This window comes from Tamandua tetradactyla, chromosome 3, assembly GCF_023851605.1.
Source record: "Tamandua tetradactyla isolate mTamTet1 chromosome 3, mTamTet1.pri, whole genome shotgun sequence".
NCBI lineage: Eukaryota > Metazoa > Chordata > Mammalia > Pilosa > Myrmecophagidae > Tamandua > Tamandua tetradactyla.
In genome coordinates this window covers 168,266,593-168,294,542 of record NC_135329.1, presented here as the reverse complement: position 1 = coordinate 168,294,542, position 27,950 = coordinate 168,266,593, and the positions used below count along the sequence as shown (strand labels likewise).

General features: G+C 33.2%; 1 pseudogene; it reads left to right on the top strand.

The window, feature by feature from the left end:
• The first annotated feature begins 10,760 nt into the window (after positions 1-10,760).
• On the top strand, positions 10,761-12,418 carry LOC143675836 (nuclear pore complex protein Nup50 pseudogene; annotated as a pseudogene).
• The last annotated feature ends 15,532 nt before the right edge of the window (positions 12,419-27,950 follow it).

Genomic DNA, 27,950 nt, shown 5'->3' with positions numbered 1-27,950 from the left:
CACATACTTTATAATACAAATGTATTTCAAAGTGGGCTCCTTGAAACCTTGGATTATTTTGTAATACAATTATACCAGAAAGATCAAACCCATTAAACGTAAAGTTGCAACGTAAAGAACTGTGCTTCCTAGATTCTTGGGCTTTCCATTGTATGTTTAGACACAGTGTGCCTTAATTTTGGATTCAGCTGCTACGAGATTCTTTTTTTCTCAGAAAATGTGAAAAGCAAACCCAAAAGGAAGAATAAGATAAGGGTAAAGGATGCAATAGTCTAGGATATTCATGAAGAAGAGGCTTAAGTTACTAACAAATTACAACTGGTTTTCTGAGGAGCACTTATTTGAGAAACACTCACATTTTATTGATGTATTTTAACATGATTTCATTAAGTAGAATCTCACTCTTTGTTCCTTTATTTTACCACCCAGGTCATGCCACACAGTGTGGAACACATTTTCAGAATTAATTTATATTGCCAAGAATTTGACGACAGTAGTTTACAGGAAGCAAATCATACTGTATCAGATGTTTTTTGCTATTAGAGTGGATTGCCATCTATTACAGTACTCTTATTGGTATTCTGTATCACAGACTCCTGATATATATATTTATTGAGGGTGCCTCATACTGTAATTGCCTAGACTTTTGGCAAACTATGATTTCACCTGCAAAAATTAAATTTAATATACATTTATTTGTAATTATTAAAGCAGAAATAATATTATTACATCTTCTTGGAAACAGACCTGAATTTAAAAGGGCCTTAATGCATTTCTTCTCCATAACTAAGCTGTTTTAAAGCAATATGCTGACATGTTGCCATAATAACGACAGAATTTCCATTTGTTTTTAAGCAGTAGAGATTCCTAAGCATATCTTCAGACTTCCAAAGTGATGACTCATGCCTGATGTCTAAAATACTAAATATAATTTACTCGCATGTCAATATAGAATTTCTATAAAAAGTTGTAATTGCCTCAATGACGATTTTTTCCCTTCGATATATTTAAGATAAACAATTAAAGAGAGATCCGTGAACAAATGTTATCTATGCAATTCACAGAATATCAATCCTGCTGGAGTCTCCTCTTTGTTTAAAGTTAGGCTTTGTATTTAATTCTTTCTGTGTTGCTAATTTTGGATGTCTATTTTTTTCTAAAGGCAATCGACGGTAAAATAGGTTTACATTAATTTTGGTTTTAGGAATCCTAAAGTAGTTTACTACAAAATTTAATAACCAGAAACAATTCTTAAATAGCATGACAAAATTAATTGGAAAATGTATTAAAAGAGAGCATACATTCAAAACAGAAGCCATTTCTCATTACAGTGTGGCAGGAAATGAAACTCTCGGTCAAAGTTTCATTGAACTTTGAGGCACCATCACATCAGGACCACATAATGGACTCTTATGTGACTGTATGTAATCTTGTCCCTCCCTCACGTCTTCCTTTACTCCCGTGCACAGCTGACTTTTTATGTTGTCCTCCATCTTCAGACTCCCAATACTCCATCCTCAACCTTCTCCATTTCAAACTATAACCTTGCTCTCTACTTCGCTGAGGAAGCTGAAGCAATCAGGAAAGGTAAAGGTGCTAATTTATTGAATGCAATAATTGAAAAATAGTGGTGAAAGCAGGCATCACTGGCTTATCCCTAAACTCAGTGGGGCATATTTCAGTCTTGGATTATTAACTGTGTTATTGGCTCTAGAATTTTCATAGATGACATTTACCAATTTAAGGGCATTTCCTACTATTCCCAGTATACTCATAATTTTGATCGTTCATAGATATTGTGTTTTCAAATGCTTTCAAATACTTTCTCTGCATATAATATGGTAGTTCCCAAAAATGTTCACGTGGTGAATTATATTGATTGATTAAGCCAACATGCATTCATGGATAAACCTCTCTTGGTTATGATATGTATTTATGAATCATCGGATTCAATTTGTTCATATTATAATAAAGATTTTATTGTTTATATTGATATGGAATATTGGTCTAGAATTCTTTTTAATGTCTTCATAGGCTTTTAAAACTTTATTTTATGATTTACTGGTCTCATTATTAAGGTTTGAAAATTATATATTTTCTTCTATATTTTGAAATATTTGGTGTAAAGTTGGTGTATCTCTTTCATGGTGTTTCTGCTTTGATGTTCAATAGAATTCATCAGTGAAAACAGTTGGGCCTGGTCATTTCTTTGGAGAACTTTAATACATTCAATTTCTTTTTTTAGGTGTAGACTATCTTCTGTTTCTTCTTGTGTTGGTTTTGATAAATTGCACTTTTTTCTGAAATTCACCCCTTTTATTTAAATGATTGAATGTGTTTTCCTTTCCAGAAGTTGTTGTTTCCTTTTTAGAATTTTTGTTACATTGTCATCACAACATTCATTGCATTATTTCTACTTTATGCAATTTATTGACGCTATCTTTATGCACTAATACTTGGTCTATATTTGTGAGTCTTATGTTCCTTGAGATGGAGGAATCCTCTAATATTGGGGTTTAAATGCTAATATATAGCTATAAGATCTATGATCATTTACAATATTGTTTTGATCTTTTATGTCTTTGCTTATTTTTGTCCTCTTGATGTGGTGTGTTAACATCTATTATGTATTTATTTATTTCTACTTCTCCCTGTATCTCGTGTAGTTTTTGTATTATAAGCTTTGTTGCATTGCATAGACTGTTATATAATTGCTGTGGGTATGTTTTTACAATTTAAAGTTGTTCTTCATGGTCATATTTTAATTTGGAGGGCCTGAGAGCTCTACTATCAGATTCAGCAAAGCCTCCTTTCTTATTTTCATTCTCCTTGATGGAATACTTTCCTCAAGGTATATCTAAATTTATTATTTTTTTTTTAGCCTTTTAAAGTCACTTTGTTTTAGGTAGGCCTATTCGTTCAGTATTGCTTTGTGAACCCATTTGAAATCTTGAGGTGGTGTTATTTAATAGGTGACAAGCCCATCTGCACTTACTGATATAGCAATACATGCTTGGTCTAAAATGTCTCATGATATTTTTGTTGGACTAATCTGTTTTTGCCTAATGTTATTTTAATGCATTCTCCTTTGCAGTTTATTGACTTCATCCATAGCTGTTGTTGTTCTGGAACCTAGGAAGTTTATATTTTTGTTCTCAAGACTATGTTTAATTTAACATCTTTTGGTAATGTTCTTATTCTTCTTTTTCCCCACTCAAACTTCTACCACTGAGTTTTTCAGCTATAAAAATATATCCCTGGGGCGGACCATGGTGGCTTGGTGGCAGAGTTCTCACCTGCCATGCCAGAGACCTGGGTTCGGCTCCTGATGCCTGCCCATGCAAAAAAATATATATATTATGTATATATATCCCTGGACATATATATATATATATATCCCTGGATGCCTGTATGCCTATGTAAAAATTAATAAACTTATTCTAGATACCCCTTCCCTCTGTCTTCTTCTACATTTTTATTTTGTTTTTATTTTATTTATGCCTATAAAAACAAATATGACTGGGCAGGCAATGGTGGCACAGTGGTAGAGTTCTTGCCTGCCATGCCGAAGACCCGGGTTGGTTTCCGGTGCCTACCCATGTCAAAATAAAATAAAATAAAATAAATAAAACATGTATGACCATCTTTTGGTAATCAGATGTAACAAAGTAACCATCTTTTCATCAACTTTTAGTCTTTGAACTATGATTAAATACATTCCATGCATGTGCTAAAATGTCCAGTGTCATCTCTGGTTGCGGATGCTCAGTCTTCTAGTAGATTTCTCAAGAAAATTCTAAGTACTGTGTTGTTTACATTATTGCATGTTTAAAGGTTTCCTGTAGACATGATCCCTGGAAGGACAGCTTGACTAGATGTAAAATCTCTGACTTAAACTTATTGGTTTTGAATCCCTTTTTAAAGTATTTTCCCTACTCTGTCAAAAATCAACAAGTACGATGTCAATTCTTATTTTGTTTTCCTTTTTAAGTGAGTTATCTTTTAGATGGGAAGCTCTGAACATTCTTTTTTCTTTTACATTTAACTTTTAACAATTTTGTTAGTACCCATTTTACAGTTCATGTTTCCAGATCAGTTTTTGCAGATGCACATATTCTTTCAATACACATATTCAGGTTTGCTTTTATTCCCAGCATGTTTTCTTAGAATGTAGTTTACATACTACTCTCTTCCATTGTTTTGTTTTCCACAGACTTCAGATACATACATACAAGTGTGCGTGTACAGCCAAGAGAAAAAAAATGGAAACAAATTTTAGAGAAAATGATAGATAAAAAAGATGCTCAAGGACATTAATATTATGTACAATACACATTCCCATCCCCACCCCCTTCTCCAAGGTTTACCATTTTCTCTGTTTCTTCTTCTTCTTCCTACTCTTCCTCCTTCTTGTTTTTGTACTTTTTCTTTTTCTTCTTTTCCTCCTTCTCCTATTCCTCCTTTTTCCTGTTCTTGTTCTCTCTCTCTTTGTCTCTCTCTCTCTCTGTTTCTCTCCCTCACATAATTTTAATTATAATTTAATTTATCTTTATATCTCTCACTATTTTTCTTTAAATTTTCATCCACAAATATTCCATCTTTGTCTTCATGTAATTGGTTTTTCTAAGATTGTCTTTTCTTTCCAATTTTTTTCTTGCATAAGTTAACATTCCTTTCATAATTTCTTGGTATTTATGAAATCATTTTCTTAATTTTTTTATCAATGTTTTAGCATATCAGAAAGTCCTTGCATAGATAATTTAATTCAAATTGGAGTGATGCTTTTTTTTCTTTGCTTTTTTAGGGAGAGAATTTTCATTAACTGATAAATATATTTTTAACTATGTGCTCTCCAATTCCAATGTGACACCACAGTGTTCATTGTAGTCTTCTCCTACCTTTTCTTATTTATACCTTCTTCTGATCACTATCCTTCCGATCACATGGCTTTTGTTATCTACAACATACTTACAGATTTGTTCAACCCTAGTATACACATTAATCAGTGTTTTCTCAAAAAACTATGAGAAGCAAATAAGGTGCGAGCTTGATGAACAAGACTAAGACAGGTGAAAGTCGAGCTCAGAAAATTATTCTGAGGCTTAAATTCAACTGTGAAGGATAAGCTTGGTAAATAATTACCTTGAAAGTGTCAACCATGCATTGATTACCAGGATTAGAAAAGTCACAAACAAAAGCATGAATGACGAGAGTCCAATACAGTGTTTGCCCTCAGATGCCATCTAACTTGATTTAAATTCATTTCCACTCAGGAAAGTGGAGGTCCAAAGTATATTTGGCTCTGTTCCCAGGAGTCAGAATTTATATTCACGTCCTTTAAGTATTTCTATGACAGAATTTTCTGGTGTAATTTCCATCTGACATGACTTTGTTTTAAGATGTTTGTTATAAAGAGATAAATATGATTAAGAAAATATTTAACTTCTGTTCAAGCATACATTTCCAAATTTTATTTGATCATAATTTTTCTTTATGTAATTTCCATGAAGATGCTTCAATTCATTTCTATCGAGCACACTAAGGAAATGCTATTTTAAGTCAATAAGGAACTGCGAATGTATTATAATCACTTTTCAGGGGTAAGAAATATACAAAGGCTTGTTGAGGAGAATGGTATTATAAGCACCAGCATTGAACAGGGAAAAACCTTCTTAAATGAGCTTAGCATAGATAAGGAAAGAATTCCCTAGTAAGTTTTATCCTCTTTAATAAAGCGGCATAGACCTAGGATTTGGAGAATTTCACCTCTCTTAAATCTAGAGCCCACTATTTTGGAAAGGCATTCATGTTCCTAAATTAGGAATAATGTTTCCAAAGTTGAAGCTTGTCAAGGTATTATAAGTTCTGAATTTCTCCAGTGAATCAAAGTTGTCAAAGCAACTGCCTTAAGTTACATGATTTCAGAGGATATTAAGATTTGGTCAGTTTACCTTCTTCCCCATTCTTCTACAGATTGCAGTCTTAATTTTTACTCTAAAATGCTGCAATAAATTTTCCTCTGTAGAATTATGTATTAATACAATGTATTGTTATACGGAAGCAACATTCCTCAAAATTGCCTTATTTTAAATGCAAATTTCAAATCACTTTCTGTGGCTTTTGAATTTATTTACCAAATTAATGGTAGGTAAATAAATGCTTATATGCAAATTTAGACCTAAATAGATTCAAATGAAGAATGGAAGTAAATACTACTTGCTGAGTTGGTTTCACAGAAAAAGATAGTCATATCTGTATATTTGAAAAGAAGGCTCAGTAATTTTCTATATAAATTTATTAAGTGGTAGAGAGAGAGAGAGAGTGAGAGTGGGGAGGGCAGGGAAAGGGAGAGGGAAAGAGAGAGAGAGAGAAACAGATTGTCACATATACCAAGGTACTTCATAGAACTATAATGCTTTTAGGGGAACACCAAAGCAATCTGTTTCTGGCCACTTTCCATTGTATTATATATCTAGAATCATTTAAAAACTGCTGAAGTCCCCATGTATTGAAGCAAACATAGTGATATATAACTACACATATACACATACCAGTATGGACTGTGCAAATAAAACACCTGATGTGACTATTAATGAGAATTAACTAAGTTACTTTACTTGATTTGTATTTATTTTCCATGGGTCCATGTGATTAAATTAGTGGAAAGAAGAACAATATCAAAATTTAGTATCTGCTACATTATTATTCTTAGACTTTTTCTTCGGCTGTATCATAATCCAACCCTAAGGTTGTGTGTATGTGTCATACGTACACAGGGCCTGAGTTTTTCAGGGAGAGAAAACTGTTTCTCTCATTCTACCTGTGTTAATTTGGTAAATTCACCAATACTTAACACTACAATTTCCACATCTTTAAAAGGGGAAACATGTTATTTCCCCAAGTATTACAGTATATTCCATTAACATATATATATAATATTTATTTGTACGGGAAACAACATAGTGGCCTGCAAGAAGTAATCATCTGTTTATTTTCCTAACCCCCAATTCAGTAACATCATATTAATAGCTTAAAAGGAGCCACAGTGGGTGTATTTACACCATGAAAATAAAAACAATACATACTAGGGTCTCCCTGCCAGGGAGCTGTATTATTAGCACACTACTGAATGGCATTTTATATGTACACAATGAATAGTAGTTGTGTAACTATTATTAATCTATTTAAAGAGTAACTATATCATTATTCATTTATAAATTATAAATCTATACAAACATAAGAAACTGAGTAAAAGTGATCCAAATTTAAAGTTTGAGGATCAGAAGTGAATAGCAAGAACAGTAACAGTAAGAAAAATTGAAATCCTGATTTTCTAAATCAATAATCTTCAGTAGCTCCCTTCATATAGAGACATATTCATATGAGAATTAAACAATTTTTCTATAATCTGTGATTAATGTGATTTATTCTTTTGATGCTATTGTTCAAAATGGTTTACATTATGTTTCAGGGTTATTTTGGAGTTCAGAAAGCTGTTAGTGCTTTTGTCTTGCATGAGTATTTTGTCAGGAGTATGCATCTTCTTTTGGGGTCTATGATTTTGTTACTCCAAATATAAAATTCTCTAAATTCTTAAAACACAAAACACAGTGTCTTTTAATGTCATGTTAGAGTTGTTTGTTATGGGCAAAAATACAAAACGAATCCATTTCTAGGTTTGTCATTGCCAGGGCAATGTCCTAGATTCCTATTAAATCAATGCTGTAATGGTAATAACAAATTTTTTTAAGCTCTGCTGTGTATCATGCTGTGAATTTCAATAGAAATACTGGTTCCAAATTTTCTTAATGGATTTTTCCTACAGTATGCTCATTTAGTTATGAGTGGATAACTCTATATGCCAGCTTTCAAAAAGGATAAAATTTTGTAGATTATTGTCACTATTTTAGTGAAGAATCATGTGAGTTGTTCTTGAAGTTGGAATTGGGAATGCAGTGGAAATGCACAAAAGAAAAATAAATCAAATAAAATATATAGAACTGCTGAAAGAAAGGTCCATTCTCGTGAAAGGAAAATACATATCTTTCACTGGTGACTTTTTTGTTCTTAAAAAATAAGTTCCTGATGCTCATGCATGATTAAATTATAAAAGTCTGTCTAATGTATTCCTGGTTCTTGGGAACTTTTGTTGTTTCTTCATATTCTCAATTATGTGAGAATGAGTGGCTAGTCTTAAAAGAAAGGTGTTCAATAAGAACATTAATTGATTTGCCTATGAGATAGCTTGGTCTTCAACCCAAGGTTATTACTCCAAATATGTGGATGCAATGTGAAGGAACACTTCACCAAAAAATGACTATAATGCATTTTTGAGAAAATTTTAAATTGCATTTTGATAACCGCTTTTTATTTTCTTGAAATAAAGTTTGAGAGAGGAAAGTACTTCAACCTCTATGAATATTACTAAAATGATTGTCAAGCTAGATCCAGGTTTTGGAACCATTTCATTTGCTTTGTATTTCTTAATTTAGTTAATTGTCAAATGAAAGGAGTGATTGTATGCATAACTATTAGAGATTGAAGAATATCTTATAGAAGTTTCTTCTTGCATCCTGATGGAAAGAGTTGTGTTGCACTAGTCTTTCCATTATAAGCAACAAGAAAACTGGACAAAATATATAAACATATTATTTTTAGATACCGACTAACAGGAAGTACAGGAATATAATTTCTAAGATAAGCAAACAAACTAAATCAACCCTTGCTTCATTCTTGGAAGCATATTCTGTACTACAGCATACAGAGGACGAATCCTAGCAGAACACACTTGTCTTGCTGAAATGAGATGACAAAGAATGAGTTAGTGTAGACTGAATAGGTTGGAGTTTGCAAGGCAGATTGCTATATAGTAGTTTACAGTGTGATATGCAGGTAATTGACACTCAACAATACTAAAAGTTGATTACTTTATCAGTGAAGTCACTAGAAAGAGTATATTGGTCGAGATCATCATCATTAACAATAAAAGAGTTTTGGTTCCAGATGAAGATTTAAACAGAGTAAGAGAAACTATTAGATAAAAAAATAATTAAGACACATTTTAGGAACACAAAAATAAAAAAAATAATTCCTCTAATATAGTACCCATGTCTTTATCATTCTTTCTAAATTAATTTATAGAAAATGTTCAAGAGGTGCTAATGACACGAACTCATCTTGATCCAATGATGCTTACATTCCCATTTAGTGTACAAAATAATGTAATGGAAGACAATTTAAATATATTTCAAACTCAGCTTTTGTGAAAATAACAATAGAGTCAGGGGGCATTTTCCAACTAAAAACGCTGAATTCTACAACACAAAATTTTTTTTAAAAAAGTAAAAAAAAAAAAAAAAAAAAGAGTGCTTATCCAAGCTGTCCATGAGTTATAAGATTTAAAGGAAAATCCAGCGAGCTGGAAAGGTTATACAGAGAATAAAAATAGATTGGTACTGATTGCTGAGAACATAGGTAAGGACATTTTTCACAACTATTTATAGCTACCCTGACATCACATTTCAAAGAAGATGAAGTTTGTCACCAGAAGTGTTTCTTTCTAAAATAATTTCGTGATCAAAACAGAAATACATTTCTTACTGTGTAGTTCATGTTCTAATCATTTGCGTTTTTTCTGATAAGAATTCCAATGTGTTATTTTAAAGCATTTTCTTTCATAAAATGCATGAAATATAGTAAATCAGTACTGTTCACTGTTTGATATTACAATGAAATATAACCTCCTCTCTAAGGCTTTCTGTGTGTTTGAGTTCATATGTGGGAAGAGGCATTTCACAAGTTTTCTTTCAAAATTGACTTTGGAGTTTACATATGCTGAATTTCACATATATAGAAGTTATTTACAATAATGATGGTGAAACCAGCATTAACTGGCCTCTTTTTCCTAGAACTTCACCTGATTTCCTACAAATATATAACAATTTAAATTTTGCTACTAATAATTTTAAATGCTTAAAGAATTATTGAAGGAAAACAGAGAATAAGTAAAATACTTGCAACAAAAGCTGGTGTTCTGGAAGATCATTTAAATTAATTAATTTCTAAGGACTTAGATAAAGAGGGAGAAAATACACATTACCAATTCCACAAATGGATAAGGTGATATTACTGCAAATCCTATAAATTAACAAAGATAATAAGGGGATATTATGAACAAACTTAGGTCAATAAATTTAATAGCTCACATGAAATGGACAAATTAAGCAAAAGAATCATATTAACAAAACGGAACCATTGAGATAGAAACTTTTTAAAGTCTTTACCAAAGAAGTTACATTCAAATTTGAAAGTAAAGGAATAAACATCATATTAGACATGGATGAAGACATAATTAGTAAACCTGAAGACATAGCAATTGGAACTATCTGAAATAAAAAATAGGTAGATAAAAAATAAATTTAAAAATGGGTAGGAAAAGAAACAGAGCAGAAGTGAGCCATTAGACAACTTCAAGCAGCCTAAAATATGTGTTTATGTGTGTAATTGGAGTCCTCAAAGGTGAAGAGCATGGGAAAAGTATTGGAAGAAATGATCACCCTAAAATGTCCTAATTTGAAGAAAACTATAAATCTATACAGATTCAAGAGGCTCCGTGAAATAAAAGCAAGGGAAATAAAATAAAAATACAATAAATTGTATCATAATTGGATTCTTAAAACTAAGGAACATTAGAAAATCTTAAATTCAGCCAGACTAAAATAAAACATTATGTACCAAGAAATAAACATAAAATTGCTAACATGGTGGCCTGGAGCATGTTCTTTGCTGGTACCCCAGTGATCTCTGGCTGGGTGGAAAACTCTTCCCCCTCACTCCTGAATGCAGAGAGGAGGCGGTCCCCAGAGCATCTGGTGTTTGAGAGTCCGGGCTGGCTGATTGTAAAGTTCCTCAAGGCTCTCAGGGTATCAGAAGTGGCTAAGAGAACCCACCCCATGACCAGCTTCTCTACAGGAGCCCCATGATGGCTACTTTGGACCTGCTGGCCTTCTCCACGGGCACAGTCAGGCGGGTGGTACAGTAGTTGCTGAGGAGGTTTGGGAAAAATAGCCAAACAATTGAGAGAAACAACTGACACATAGGAATTAGGATCAAAAAGATGAAGCAGAAGAGATGAGAACAATCTTGGTGACCCCTGGGTGAGGAAGTCTTGAAGAATAGAGCCATAAAAAAGGTCAAGTGAAGAATTGTTGGATTTGAATCTGATACTTACTGGAGTGGCCTTTAAAGATTGTAAAGGTTTGGGTATCTCTTTTGGAGGAGGAGGGTTTTCTGGATGTGGTAATGGAGCTGGAGTGAAGCCTTTAGAAGGACTGTCAAATGGAAAGAGCACAACTAGTGTCCCTTCCTAAAAAGACAGTAAAAGAGAATACAGCACCCTTTGGTTCTATTCCTGCAATTGGGTCTACTTCCTTGGCTGACAAAAAGATTTCCAATCCCAAAAGTGATGGCAGCAGTCAGCAGCTCTCCTGCTGTGCTTTTGCCTTGGGTAAAGCACATCACAGAAATGCCTACCACAAGCAGTTCCCAGTACTAAACTGCTATTTTTTGATTGGATAGTGAAGCGCTTGAACACAAACCCATTCAGTGATCTAACACCTATTTTAAAGATTATAAGAAATATTTAGCAACATGGGAACAGTGCAGTAGTCATTCTGAAAGTGAAACTAACAAACGTTCGTGGAAACATGGTCTTCTTCCCTGTATGAGCTAATAAAATGACAGCAAGAATCAGTATTTTTGTTTCACAGCATCAAAACTGAGGATCCATCAGAAAAGAAGATGAAGTCTTGTCTAAAGAGAAGGTGGACCCATCTCGGGGCAGCAAGTGTTGCATTTAATTTGGCAAGAAAATTCATAGCTTTTTTTGGTCTTGCTGAGATCTGGCTCCCTAACTGAATTTTTATCTCCTTTGGAAACACCAGTTTATTTGGCAGAGATGTTACCCAGAATAAGCCAGCTTTTTGGCCATTTCCTACTAAAACTTCGGAGAACCAAGAAGGTGGCAGTAATGAATGCAAAGGTGGAGATGAAGAAGAGACTGATGAACCACCAAAAGTAGTAGTTATGGAAGTTAGCGAAGATGATTTTTACTCCAAAAAGTATAAACTATTTTAAAGAAAGACGGTGAATTTTAAGAAAAGGATGTAGGTTCTCTTCAGTGAAAACCTACAGCAAACCAGAAGGCACAGCTTTCATTTTGGGTAGACACCAGCCTGAGCAACATAATGCTGAATGTTCTGATTTTATTCAGTATTCCATGTAGTTGGACAGGGAAAGACAATGAAGTTATTGTTTGTGTTCCCAATACACCAATCAAGGAGAATACCAACACCTCCTTACCATGTCAGTCCAGGTAAAGACAAGTGAGGATGCACAGGAGTTGCAAAAAATTTACTAGAGGAAAAAGATCTCTGAAAACATCAGGTCTGAGGAATCATTGCCAAGTTGCTTCCTCTCCCGGCCCCTTCTACTTGAGTCGTTTTTTTTCTTTTCTTCCACTGTGACATTCTAAGAATTTATAGATAACTTAAAAACTTTCATGAGAAAAATGAATATGGCCAATAAAACCTTTAAATGTTAAGTGTCAAAAATCTATATTCCCCCTTCTTGAGAACTGTACTGTGAAAAATATATTTGAATGAAATTGTTTGGAAGAATTTTCATGTTCATCTATTTATTAAAATATCAGTGATTTCTTAAAAAAAGAATGCATTTTATCTTTTAGTACAATATAAATATCTACATAATATCTATAAAATTTGATGATCATATTATAGAAATCATCTGTATTTTCCTTGTTTTTTTCTGCTAAATTTGTAACACACCTATTAAAATACAGACACAAATTTCTATTTAATTAATTTTAGCAAATTCCATCGAGTGCATTCTAGATTATGCTTGCCAGATTATGAGCCAGTTGAGAAATAAGACAAGTGAAAAGCCACATGAAGCTAATCCACCACATTGCAAAGTGAAGGTATGAGTATAGTACTCATAAAAGGCTCAGGTAAGATATGGTGAGAAAGCCAAATGAGCCTGCTAATGGAGCTGCATGGAAGACCAGTGCCAGGGAACGGCGATAATATAAACAGGTATAGGCCTGTCTCTGGGAGAACAGAGCAAAAGAGGGTTTTCTGTGAGTAGCAGAAACCAGAGGCACAAAGGCAGAGCTAGGGTGAGCAAGCTGTTTTTTTTTTTTTTTTTTCTTATCAAATTTACAGAAGTCACAACATCTAAGGTAGGAAGTGTTGCACTTGTGAGCTTCTTCAACATGAAGAAAAAATATCAACATGGGTTTTCTGAAATGTACACCATTAAAATGACACTTAAAAATGAGGTACTTTCCATTATGAAAATGTTTTGAAATACTGTAAATTGTATTAGGAATTCAGCTGAATAACCTAGATCAAATTATCACCACACCTAATTTCATTTATACTAGAGAATGCTCTAAAAACATTTATGAATATTCATAGTTCAAATAAAGTACTGGAAAACACCATCTCAAAGGATTTAGATGTCAATCAGATGTTTTATTTTTCCGTAAAATATTCCAAAGAGGGTACGCATGCTGAATCAGTGACATATACTTCAAACAAATACTGGGAGGTTTTGTAAGTCTTTTTGTAAATACAGTGTGTTCTGGAAACAATAATTTTACTATATTAATCAATAAAGTATCAGTATTATTTTGACGAGATTTAATGAAGAGTGTAATATCCATAATACTTCCAAAGACTCCCCTAGATGCACAAACAAATCTAACAAATCAAATTTTCCTTTTAAGTAAACGTATTGGCAAATGGTGGGGCATTAATAAATTACCCCTCTGCAAACATGAGGAGAATACTGAGAAAATGAAAGGGAGGCGTGAGGGAAAACATTGTCAAGAGAAAAGCTTCTTAGCAAGAACGTAATATGAAAAAACGGAAAGTTATAATACATGTTCCAATGATTAACACTGACTCTTCAGGGAACGTCTTTTGCATGCTGTCAGTTATTGGCATTTGCCCTCTCATTGTTGTCTTCTGTGTCTTCTACTGTGGAACAGTAGCTAGGTTTTCAAATATTCAACCCACCAAAATATGCATGCCTTTTGTCATCAGTTTTTAGAGATGTGATATTTAACTGTGTTAAAGGTCAAATGAAGTGGACAAAAACTGCATGTCTGTTTTGTTGAAAAATTGGAATATAAAAAGATATGGATGGAAATGAACCAAGTGTTCAGAACTGATAAGAAAAAATGGGAAGCAATAAAAATCATAGAGAACAAAGAATGTAAAGGAGCACTTTTAATATGGGAGGGCTTAAAAGAGATTGGGAGTGAATTGCTTACTGATAGAAGTAAAGTAGGTTAAAGCATGCTAAACCTCATACACAAGGAACTTAAATTAATCATTGACTTCATTATTCAATTGAGAAAAATAAGGAAGCCTGAAATTAACTTTTCGTTTTCGTCATAAGATTGTACATATACACCTATATTCATATGCATGTGCATATATCACATACACATAGGCATACATTGCATAAAACACACATTCATCTTTGCAGAGCCAGATTTTTCTCTTTAACGTGCTTGGGGAATTATATTTCATTAACCACTTGTATTACTTTGAAGAGGAGACAGTCTTAATATTTCCTTACAACTTAATAAAAAATGGATTTTCAAATCTATTGCAATATCAAAATATTTCAGTAACACAAGGCTTCTCAAATAATCTCTCTATGAAAAAATACCCATATAAATCATGAAAATATGGTCCCTTATAAAAATATTTCAATACATTTCACTATGGGTGCAATTATTTGGATTATTTAATTTTTACAGCATCTGTAACAGATGTGCTGCAATTAAACATCCTCATTGTATAGAGGAGGAAAATAAGAAAGAAAAGTTAAACAAATACCCCTAGTTTACAAAGCCGGTGAATGACATCAACTAGTACTTGATAAGCCAGTGTCCAGAACCCTTGAGTTTAACCATTTACCTAGAGCTCCGCTCTGGATCTAGCTATCTAACAATCCATCTATATATCTTTCTATTGATCTAAAATCCATTCATTAATCTATCCATTTATCAATTCACCCATTAATTTACTTTCCTATCTAAATATTCATTTAAAACTCTGTTTTGGAATTTTTCACATATTAAAACAGTTTGTCACATATAAATAGGTAGAATTCAATTATGCGTTTTTTGAGAAAAAAACTATGACATAAAGTTATTTAAAAATCAGTTTATTTTAACCATATTCAATGCTTTTATATGACATAATTATGGCACAAAAGAATACAGTTTTCAAAGCATAATAATTGAAAAATACTACAAACAGGCATGAAAGAAGGAATAGTAACCAAGATTGCTCTGAGTACTTTAAACATGATTAAATTGGAACAAAGCATTAGTAAATTTAGATTTAGAAATGCAAATTGACTGTTTAGCCTAAAACAGTGTGAATTTAAAACACACAGCTTCTGCATTTCACTTACACATACAGTATGTAAATTAATTATAATTGACCTGTCGAAGCATAAATGAACCAGAGAAAAATATTGAAACAGAAATGCTTCCATTATCTTCCACTAAAGAATCAAATGGCCACACTTTATTTTGGTACAACTTTAGAAAACATTGAAAGGAGTTCTTTCCTGAAGTCAATAAAATAAGTTAGGTCTGAATAAATTGGGGTGCATGAGAAGGGAGTATAGGAAAAAGTAATGGTGTTAGTAGGCGGATGAGTCTTTTATCGGAGTCTTTGTTTCTATAGTTTATATATTAGCTGAAGCTCTGTTGTCTACATACTATGAAAGGATAGCTGGAGTTCTTTAAAATATAAAAGAAATCGGGGCCATGAAATTAGTCAAGGTTAATATTTCTTCACATATATAATGTCTATCCAATTTTCAGAATTGGTGAGGGAAGCAGATACTTTGGCTCAAGGAGATTGTTTTAGTTTGCTAGCTGCCAGAATGTGACATACCAGAAACAATGGCTTTTTAAAAAGGGGAATTTATTAAGTTGTAAGTTTACAGTTCTAAAGTAATGAAAATGTCCAAATTAAGGCAAATCTATAGAAATGTCCAAATTAAGGCACCAACAAGAGGTTACTTTCACTCAAGAAAGACTGATGAAATTCGGAATTTCTCTTTCAGTTGGAAAGGCACAGGGTGAACATGATGGCATCTGCTAGCTTTCTCTCCAGGCTGCTTGTTTCATGAAGATCCTGAGGGCATTTTCCTTCTTCATCTCCAAAAGCCTTTGACTACTCTGGCTCTGTCTCTCTCAGAATCTCAAGCCTTTTACAAAATGCTTCCTCTTTTAAAGGATTCCAGTAATCAAGACCTACCTGGATGAATGGAATCACATCTCCCTTTAATCAAAAGTTAGTACCCACAATTGGGTGAGTTACATCTCCATGGGAACAATCAAAAAAAGTTCCTCACAGCAATATTGAATGACGATTAAAGGACATGGCTTTTCCGGGGCCCACCACAGATTCAAACTGGTACAGTGACAAAGAGGCAACTGATGATGGAATAATTGAATCCTTCATAATGATGCTATACCCTAGAACATCAGAGAGAAGGTGGGGGATTTCAGTTCTCTAAAATTTGATAAAGAGCTGAAAATCTGAAAAGACTGGAGTCAGATTAGAATAAAAGTCTCAATAAGGTAAAGGAGCTGAATTCCTGAACTTCTAGCATTAAGAAAACACACCAATAATTAGAAATACTGACATAAGCCTAGTGCCCTCTGGGCCCTTATGTACTTTCTGTAACCCCAGTTTCTCTAGAGCTTGCTAGCTGCAGGATTCTAATATGTTTATAATAAAAATACTACTACAAATGTCAGCAGATAATGGCTTTGTATGCATAATGCAACACTTAAGCTCACTGGAAAAAACCTCATTTTTCCTCAGTCCATGTTTTCTGGGTTGCATGTGCTTATTAGCATGTTCATCTTCTTCTTTGCAAGCACCTCCTGACATTGGTTGTTCTTTGCTCAAGGGGAAATTGCACAAAGACAATACTTCCCAATTGAACCTACTGCTGGTGCTCTCAGCTGGCCAACGTTCCAATCTCTGCAAATCTCCTAGGGTCAAGATGGCACTAAAATACTTCTTGGGTTAGTTTTTCACTGTGAAGGAAGATATTTTTTTCCCTCTTCTAATTCAAGGGGACAGGAGTTTCTAAGATGAACACTTTTGGATTCTCTTCTCCACCGTGGAAGAAAATGAGTAAATTAAAAAAAAATGACAATTTTTTTTTACAACAATTTTAATTGTTGTAAACAATTGTTTACAACAATTTCAAGAATAGTGAAAAATAGTCACCCAGATACTGCCTTCCTGCCTCAGCCACCAACCATTTCGAGTAAGTTACTACTATGATGTTCCTTCATCTGTGAATATCATTGATTATTTCTTTAAAAATGAGGACATTATCTGGCATAACAATAATAGATTTATCAAAATCGATAGAAAATTGGGATTGTTGTAGTACTATTATCTGATCTAAAGACAAAATTCAGATTTTGACAATTGTCCCAATAATGCCATTTATATCAAAAGAAAATCCTGGATCATGCATTGCTATAGTTTCCATACCTCTTTAGTCTCCTTTATTCTGGGACATTATAAATATATTTTTAGGACAGGTCAGTGATTTTTTTTTTTTAATAAAATGTGTCTCTATTTGAGTTGTCTGATGTTTCCAGATTCAGGCTATGAATTTCTGACAGGAACACCACAGGAGTTACACTGTTCTATTTTTAATGGTTCATGTACCATACCACCCATGGTACCAATTTGCCTCTACACCGGTCATGTTAACTTTGATCAGTTAATTAAGTTGTTGTTTTTTAAGGTTTTCTATTATCTTGTGAAGAAATATGTGGAGATGATGTAAAAGTTTTGTGACACTTCAAAATTCCACTCACTATTTTTAGTATCCACTGATGAGTCTTAACTAAATTAATTTTATATCGATGGTTGCCAAATGGTGATTTTTCTTATCTCTCCATTAATTCCTTACTATTTGGCCCTTTTCTGTGAAAAAGGACTTTTCATATAAATATAAGTATGTATTATATTTACATATACAATTTATTCAAAATGGTATACTAATGATTATAATGGTAAGTAATATAATACAATATAATATAACTTAACATAGAACATATTTAATAATGGTATAATAATAGGTTAATTCATTCAAGAGGTTCTAATTCTTTACTTTCATTATATATTTTGATGCAGAATTCACCATATTGGCTAGGAGAGCTCATTCGAGATATTATAGCTGTCCTATTTTCACATCTAAATTTTGAGCACTCCCTTACAGTCAAACACATTTCCAGGCTTCGTCTTGGACTTTGCCTGCTCCTTTCTGGAATCTGACCTTTTGGGATACTTTGTCTTGGACTTTGCCTGCTCCTGCCTGGAATCTAACCTTTCTCCAAGGAGCCTTAGTTCTCTAGTGGAGATGGTATTTAGAAACTGTGCTCTGATTCTGAGTATGTCCTCTCAGAGGGCAGAACGAGGAACTAAGACCTCATGAACTGTTTTCTTTATGTTCTTCAGTTTGTTCAACTATAAATTATTAAATTTTCTTTACCACTCTTCCATTTCAAATATTTTTCTTCAACTGCTCATTTCTTTCCTTTTCACTTTCATTCTCTTAGCTTCCCTGATTTTTTTTAAGGCCCCTTTATAAATTTTCCTTCAAATCTTTTCTTCTTTGGACACCTTGTTTTCATTCCTGATGTAGATTAGATGGGTAGGGCAGAAAAAACTCAGTTACATTTGCAAAAACTTAGAACATAAAAAAGACAACATCCCTTCATGGATGCTGAGGGATAGAGTCAAACCCAAGCTATGTTATTCATAGCTTGACATTTCCTTACATGTATACATATAATAAATTTTAAGTGAAATTCTCAAAATTCCATCTATAAAACATGATTCTTAAACATTTAATTATCAGTGTGCTTAAAGAAAATAATTTCTTAGCCTAGCCACTTAAATGAGGTGTTATCAAATTTCTACATTTGTACTAAGTACCTATCTGAATCAGGAATTATGTTAAATTTTTCTCTTTCTATTCAACTCACTTCAGAGAAAAACTTCTCTTTTTTAAAGTTGTGTGATTGAGGATGGGCCATGGTGGCTCAGCAGGCAGAATTCTGGACTGCCATTCCGGAGACTGGATTCGATTCCCAGTGCCTGCCCATGCAAAAAAAAAAAAAAAAAAAAGTTGTGTAGTTGTGTAATTAATTTTGCACCTGTTGGTCCAGAACTTTTAAATATCAACCATTATTACTACATATTCAATAAAACAAAGTACATTATAAAGTAAATAAGAGATTAGAAGACTAGGACATTATAAGAAAGCAGAAACAGAACTATTATACTTTAGTAAAATTATACATCTCTGGATAGAGCATTTTCTATTAAGTAAAGAAGGTTTTTAATGACATAATGTAAATGCTTGTCAAACTAATGGGAAAATCTTGGCAAGCAGAGGGTTTAGAGAGAAGTGCAGACTTTGATTATTTTGAAGGTAAGTATTTCTAAATTTATTTTGGAATATAATTTGGTTTTGTTAAACAAAGGACCCTTTAGGCTCTGTAGGAGTACAGGTGAAAATCAATATCTTTTGGTTTAACTCATAAAATTTTCATGGTGAGTTTGCATTTGTATTTTAAAGATGAACACTAAAACTGAAGACTACTCTATAATATAATTGGAGACAAAACTGTGCTTTAATACCTTAGATAATTTCTTTCTTAGGGGTTTATTTTATTTTTATTTTTCTTATTTCTAAAAATGTTATCTCACCTTCAGCTTCAAAACTTTAAATATTTTTTATATTAAAAAGAAGGAATCTTGTATTAAACTCACTTACAAAAACTATCCATTGTAAATTTATTGAACTCTCAGAAATCCTATAGTCCCAGTAAATTTGCTGAATGGCCATCAAAGAATGAACTCTGAAAAAGACGATATATTTTTCGCTAAAATTTCTCTCAAGATCATTCGTAGTCATTTCACCTTAGTGGAAATCAGGCTTCTAGAAGACTTTAATATGCTCATGACAAAGTTCATCTAAAATTACTAAACCATTTTATGTTAATTTTAGGGGTATGCTACACATATGCGCAGTCATCTATTAAAAATTATTTCATATGTTATTCATATCTTGACATTTTCTCACATGTATACATATAATAAATTTTAAGTGAATTCTGAAAATTCCATCTAATAAAACATGATTCTTAAACATTTACCTATCAGTGTGGATATAAGTTAGCACCATAAAGTCTATTACACTGATAAAGTTTTCTTTCTTCCTTTATAAGTAAGGCCAATTGTGTAGATCAGTTCCCAAAATCAGTTCTAACCTTTCCCAGTGAACTAGTTATCCAGATTAAATTTCCAGATTGAATTCATTAGATATAACATCAGTCTTGCCCCATTTATCAGATCTAAGACCTGGCTTCAAGTTTGTCCCTTCTGGGGTTCCATAGGCATTGCAGCATTGTTTTTATTTAAAAATAACAATGAACTATTGAGAGTATTTTGAAAAAGAATATTTTTTCTCATGCTATATGAAAGTTTATAAAAAATACTTTGTCATATTCATCATCTATTACATTAAATTAATATTATTTATTAAGAGATGAAACTTTTAAGAGATTAAATAAGAATGACAAGTTGGAACAAAGGAAAAAAGATAAATAATTACTAAGTAATCCCTCATTCTCATTTAAGAATGGCTGCTAAATACCTTATTAATTGAAAAGGGATAGTATCTGTAGTGTTTTTGCTATCTGGAGAAACATTTGCTTAAGAATGATGATCTCAGGAGGATGATTGCTATCCTCTAACAGAGGGCCTGATCTCAAGTTATAGAATGCAGGTGGTTTTGCTAAGAAACAATGGTAAAGTGCTATTGGTTTCCTTTTTATAAAGTTCTCAAATCTTTGGAGAAACATTTATAGTTCTGCTGCCCATAAAAGTGATGTTTGAATGTATTCTGCAAAAGTTGCAAAGATGGTAACTCATAAGGAATTCCTCAAGTTAGCAAGTTTCACAAGATAGAAGGTTCATACAATTCTAACAGGTACCTAAAAAGGGGAGTGGCATACTGGGCACCAGTACAGCAGTTTTAAGCCCCATGCTGGCTACTGGGCTGCTATGTGAATTCTTATCATGAACAAGGGAAGATAATGCACTCACCACACTTAGCCATCTTCGGCATATTTAAAGTTAATATACCTTACTACAAAATAACAAAACATATGACTTAAACATAGCTCCCTTCTTGCTTTTTTTTTTTTTTTTACTTTTTAAGAAGATTATAATTTTCTTCAAGAGGATTTGCACATTTATATTTAGCTCTTTTTTGCTCTAGTTTGAAACAAGACTCTAGTATGTGCCAACACTTGTAACCAAGGAGAATGATTACCACATGCAGGTGTGACAGCTTGGTTGGAATTGAAAGCTGCACAGATTGGTTTAGAAGTTTGAACCTATCATTCTGCTCTCTAATCTCAGTTGCTTCTGCCAAATGCCATTAGAGAGCAGTCATATCTTTTTTGATTGACAGCATAGCAAGCAAGTAGGATCAATGTCAATATATCATTGATGCCCGGAAAAATTATATATATATATATTATATTATATATATAAATTATATTATATAATATATATATCAGATGGATGAACATCATTGCCTACAAATTTTATTTCTACAAGTATTTATATTTTTAAAAGATGAGTTGCAAACACATTTTAGCCAACAAATTTACCACCCTATTATTAACAGCTTGCATTGGTGTGGTTCATTTTTTGCAATTGATGAAAGCATATTTTTATAATTTTACTACTGTCCATGGATTAAGTTACAATTCACTCCTTGTGTGGCACAGTTCCATGGATTATCTTTTTAAATTTTGATTCTACTAACATAAATACAACCTAAGATTTTGACTTCTGGCCACATTTCAATGTTTAATTCTGTGGTGTTAATTACATTTAGAATATCGTGTTGCCATTGCCACCATCCATCATCAAAAATTTTCCGTCATCAAAATAGTCAAAATATATAGAAACTCTGACTATTTTAAGCCCTATCTCCCTTTTCCCTACCCACTCCCTGCCCCCGGATAATGTATGTTCTAGATTTTGACTCTATGACTTTGCTTACTCTAATTATTTCATATCAGTGAAATTATACAATATGTGTCCTTTTGTGTCTGGCTCATGATATCTTCAAGATTCATCCATGTTGTTGCATGTATCAGAACTACACTTCATTTTATTGCTGAATAATATTCCATTGTTTGAATACACCACATTTTGCATATTCATTCGTTGTTGAACATTTTAGTTGCTTCTAACTTTTGGCAAGTGTGAATACAATGCCAGTATGGATATTGGCAAGTATCTGTTCGTGTCTTTGCTCTCAATTATTTTGGGTATAAACCCAGACATGGTATTGCTGGGGAATGAACGAGTACTCCTATTTTTCCCATTCTCTCCAACACTTGTAATTTTCCATTTGCTTTTTTTTCTAAGTGTGAAATTGTATCTCTGTGGTTTTGATTTGCATTTCACTGATGGCTAGTGATACTGGTCATCTTTCATGTGATTTTTGGCCACTTGTATATCTTCTTCGGAGAAATATCTGTTCATGTCTTTTGCTCATCTTTTAATTGGGATGTTTGCCATTTTATTGTTGAGTTGAAGGATTTATTTATATATTCTGTATATTAAACATTAACCAGATATGTGGTTCCCGATATTTTCTTCCATTATGTAGATTGCCATTTTACTTTCATGATAGAGGTCTTTGGTGCAGAAAAGTTTTACATTTCAGTAAGGTCCCATTTCTGTATAATTTTGTTTGTTGCTTATGCTTTGGGTGTGAAATCTAAGAAACCATTGCTTAACACAAGGTCCTACATTTTTTTTCTAGGAGTATTATAGTTCTGACTGTTTCATTAAGGTCTTTGATCCATTTTAAGTTGATTTTTGTATGTGCTGTTAGGTTGGGGTTCACCTTCATTCTTTTGCACCTGAAGATCTTGTTTTCCCAGTACCATTTGTTGAAGAGAATATTCTTTCCCAATTGAGTGATCTTTGCCCCTTGACCAAATCCATTAGCTGTAAGTGTGAGCATTGATTTCTGATCTCTAAACTGGAATCCATTGGTTTATATGTCTGTTCCGTACCAATAACAGGTTGTTTGTAATAAGTTTTGACTTTATAATGAGTTTTAAAAACAGAAAATGTGAGTTTTCCAACTACTTTCTTTTTCAAGATGGCTTTGGCTATTAGGGACCCTTGATACTAGCATACAAATTTAATGATTGCATTTTTCATTTATGTAAAAACCACTGTTGGAGTTTTGATTGGGACTGCATTGAATCTGTAAATTGCTTTGGGTAGAATTGACAACAATATTTAGTCTTCAAATCAATGAAGACTCCATTTAATTAGGTCTTCCTTGATTTCTTTATCAATGTTTTGTAGTTTTCTGTGTACAAATCCTTTATATCATTGATTAGATTTATTCCTAAGTATTTGATTCTTTTAGTTATCATTGTAAATGAATTGTTTTCTGGATTTTTGCTTCAGATTATTCATTACTAGTATATAGAAACACTAGTGATTTTTGGGTGTTAATCTTGTACCCTGCCATTTTGCTGAATTCATTTAATAGTTTCAGTAGCTTTGTTGTGGAATTTTCAGCATTTTCTGTATATAGGATCAGGTCCTTTGCAAATTGGGAGTTTCATTCCTTCCTTTTTGTTCTAGTTTGCTAGCTGCCAGGATGCAATGTACCAGAAACAGAATAGCTTTTAAAGGGGGAATTTAATAAGTTGCTAACTTACAGTTCTGAAGCTGAGAAAATGTCCCAATTAAAGCAAGTCTTTAGAAATGGCCAATCTAAGGCATCCAGTGAGAGATAACTTGTTTCAAGAAGACCAGTGATGTTCAGTGTTTCACTCTCAGCTGGAAGGGCACATGGCTAACATGACAGCATCTGATGGCTGTCTCATGTCTCTACAAAAGAAGAGACTCTCTCCAAAATGTTTCCTCTTTTAAAGGATTTATGGGTGGAGTCACAACTCCATGGAAGCTATCTGATCAAAAATTACCATCCACAACTGGGTGGGTCATATCTCCATGGGAACAATCAAAATGCTCCCAGTCAGCAATATTGACTGGAGAGTTTAATCCATTTACATTTAAAGTCACTGCTGACAATGCAGGACATTATCATTTTACTACTTATTCTTATACCTTTTTACCTCTCAGTCTTTCCATTAATGTCTATTTTCATATTTATTTGATTTTTTTTTGTATTATACCACATTGTGTTGGTTTAAAAATGTGATGTCCCCCAGAAAAGTCATGTTTTTTTTTATTTTTAATAAAAATTTTATTTTCATTTTATTTATTTATTTATTTTTTTATTAATTAAAAAAATTAACTAACACAACATTTAGAAATCATTCCATTCTACATATGCAATCAGTAATTCTTAATATCATCACATAGATGCATGATCATCATTTCTTAGTACATTTGCATCGATTTAGAAAAAGAAATAGCAAGACAACAGAAAAACAAATAAAATGATAATATAGAGAAAAAAATAAAAAATACAAAAAATATATATAAAAAAACAAACAAGCAAACAAAAAAACTATAGCTCAGATGCAGCTTCATTCAGTGTTTTAACATAATTACATTACAATTAGGTAGTATTGTGCTGTCCATTTTTGAGTTTTTGTATCTACTCCTGTTGCACAGTCTGTATCCCTTCAGCTCCAATTACCCATTATCTTACCCTGTTTCTAACTCCTGATGGTCTCTGTTACCAATGACATATTCCAAGTTTATTCTCGAATGTCGGTTCACATCAGTGGGACCATACAGTATTTGTCCTTTAGTTTTTGGCTAGTCTCTCTCAGCATAATGTTCTCTAGGTCCATCCATGTTATTACATGCTTCATAAGTTTATTCTGTCTTAAAGCTGCATAATATTCCATCGTATGTATATACCACAGTTTGTTTAGCCACTCGTCTGTTGATGGACATTTTGGCTATTTCCATCTCTTTGCAATTGTAAATAATGCTGCTATAAACATTGGTGTGCAAATGTCCGTTTGTGTCTTTGCCCTTAAGTCTTTTGAGTAGATACCTAGTAATGGTATTGCTGGGTCGTATGGCAATTCTATATTCAGTTTTTTGAGGAACCGCCAAACTGCCTTCCACAGTGGTTGCACCATTTGACATTCCCACCAGCAGTGGATAAGTGTGCCTCTTTCTCCACATCCTCTCCAGCACTTGTCATTTTTCGTTTTGTTGATAATGGCCATTCTGGTGGGTGTGAGATGATATCTCATTGTGGTTTTGATTTGCATTTCTCTAATGGCCAGGGACATTGAGCATCTCTTCATGTGCCTTTGGCCATTTGTATTTCCTCTTCTGAGAGGTGTCTGTTCAAGTCTTTTTCCCATTTTGTAATTGGGTTGGCTGTCTTTTTGTTGTTGAGTTGAACAATCTCTTTATAAATTCTGGATACTAGACCTTTATCTGATGTGTCATTTCCAAATATTGTCTCCCATTGTGTAGGCTGTCTTTCTACTTTCTTGATGAAGTTCTTTGATGCACAAAAGTGTTTAATTTTGAGGAGCTACCATTTATTTATTTCTTTCTTCAGTGCTCTTGCTTTAGGTTTAAGGTCCATAAAACTGCCTCCAGTTATAAGCTTCATAAGATATCTGCCTACATTTTCCTCTAACTGTTTTATGGTCTTAGACCTAATGTTTAGATCTTTGATCCATTTTGAGTTAACTTTTGTATAGGGTGTGAAATACGGGTTCTCTTTCATTCTTTTGCATATGGATATCCAGTTCTCTAGGCACCATTTATTGAAGAGACTGTTCTGTCCCAAGTGAATTGGCTTGACTGCCTTATCAAAGATCAAATGTCCATAGATGAGAGGGTCTATACCTGAGCACTCTATTCAATTCCATTGGTCGATATATCTATCTTTATGCCAATACCATGCTGTTTTGACCACTGTGGCTTCATAATATGCCTTAAAGTCAGGCAGCGCGAGACCTCCAGCTTCGTTTTTTTTCCTCAAGATACTTTTAGCAATTCGGGGCAACCTGCCCTTCCAGATAAATTTACTTATTGGTTTTTCTATTTCCGAAAAATAAGTTGTTGGGATTTTGATTGGTATTGCGTTGAATCTGTAAATCAATTTAGGTAGAATTGACATCTTAACTATATTTAGTCTTCCAATCCATGAACACGGTATGCCCTTCCATCTATTTAGGTCTTCTGTGATTTCTTTTAACAGTTTTTTGTAGTTTTCTTTGTATAGGTCTTTTGTCTCTTTAGTTAAATTTATTCCTAAGTACTTTATTCTTTTAGTTGCAATTGTAAATGGAATTCGTTTCTTGATTTCCCCCTCAGCTGTTCATTGCTAGTGTATAGAAACGCTACAGATTTTTGAATGTTGATCTTGTAACCTGCTACTTTGCTGTACACATTTATTAGCTCTAGTAGTTTTGTTGTGGATTTTTCTGGGTTTTTGACGTATAGTATCATATCGTCTGCAAACAGTGATAGTTTTACTTCTTCCTTTCCAATTTTGATGCCTTGTATTTCTTTTTCTTGTCTAGCTAGAACCTAGACAAGAAACCTAGCTAGAACCTTGTCTGGCTAGAACCTCCAACACATTGTTGAATAATAGTGGTGATAATGGACATCCTTGCCTGATCTTAGGGGGAAAGTTTTCAATTTTTCCCCATTGAGGATGATATTAGTTGTGGGTTTTTCATATATTCCCTCTATCATTTTAAGGAAGTTCCCTTGTATTCCTATCCTTTGAAGTGTTCAGGAAAGGATGTTGAATCTTGTCAAATGCCTTCTCTGCATCAATTGAGATGATCATGTGATTTTTCTGCTTTGATTTGTTGATATGGTGTATTACATTAATTGATTTTCTTATGTTGAACCATCCTTGCATACCTGGGATGAATCCTACTTGGTCATGATGTATAATTCTTTTAATGTGTTGCTGGATTCGATTTGCTAGAATTTTGTTGAGGATTTTTGCATCTATATTCATTAGAGAGATTGGTCTGTAGTTTTCTTTTTTTGTAATATCTTTGCCTGGTTTTGGTATGAGGGTGATGTTGGCTTCATAGAATGAATTAGGTAGCTTTCCCTCCACTTCGATTTTTTGAAGAATTTGAACAGAGTTGGTACTAATTCTTTCTGGAATGTTTGGTAGAATTCACATGTGAAGCTGTCTGGTCCTGGACATTTATTTTTGGGAAGCTTTTGAATGACTGATTCAATTTTTTTAATTGTGATTGGTTTGTTGAGGTCATCTATTTCTTCTTGAGTCAAAGCTGGTTGTTCATGCCTTTCTAGGAACTTGTCCATTTCATCTACATTGTTGTATTTATTAGTGTAAAGTTGTTCATAGTATCCTGTTATTACCTCCTTTATTTCTGTGAGGTCAGTGGTTATGTCTCCTCTTCCATTTCTGATCTTATTTATTTGTGTCCTCTCTCTTCTTCTTTTTGTCAGTCTTGCTAAGGGCCCATCAATCTTATTGATTTTCTCATAGACCAACTTCTGGTCTTATTGATTTTATCTATTGTTTTCATGTTCTCAATTTCATTTATTCTGCTTTAATCTTTGTTATTTCTTTCCTTTTGCTTGCTTTGGAATTAGTTTGCTGTTCTTTCTCCAGTTCTTCCAAGTGGACAGTTAATTCCTGAATTTTTGCCTTTTCTTCTTTTTTGATATAGGCATTTAGGGCAATAAATTTCCCTCTTAGCACTGCCTTTGTTGCATCCCATAGGTTTTGATATGTTGTGTTTTCAT